Raw genomic sequence first — 447 nt, forward strand, 5'->3', positions numbered from 1 at the left:
TATAAGTTATCATGAGATATCATTTTGCATTTCAACAAATTTCATTTAAATCAAGAGACTAATAAACATATAAAGGCAAGACATAAACCAAACATCTAGAAAATTTTAATCAAGATATTGTTCATCAAGATTCCAAGTTCTCTCCTTAGAACATAGAAAGTATCCCGTGGAAGGGGCTTGGTGAAAATATCTGCTAATTGTTTAGAAGTTTCAACAAATTCAAGCACGCAGTCACCTTTTTGTACATGATCACGTAAGAAATGATGTCTAATTTCTATATGCTTGGTTCTAGAATGCAAGACGGGATTTTTGGATAGGTTTATGGCTCTTGTATTATCGCATTTAATGGGGATCTTTTCTAGTTTAAGACCAAAGTCCTTAAGTTGCTGCTTCATCCAAAGGATTTGAGCGCAACACACACTGGCGGCAATATATTCCGCTTCGGCG

This window comes from Lupinus angustifolius, chromosome LG17 (assembly GCF_001865875.1).
Source record: "Lupinus angustifolius cultivar Tanjil chromosome LG17, LupAngTanjil_v1.0, whole genome shotgun sequence".
In the NCBI taxonomy this organism is placed as follows: Eukaryota; Viridiplantae; Streptophyta; class Magnoliopsida; order Fabales; family Fabaceae; genus Lupinus; species Lupinus angustifolius.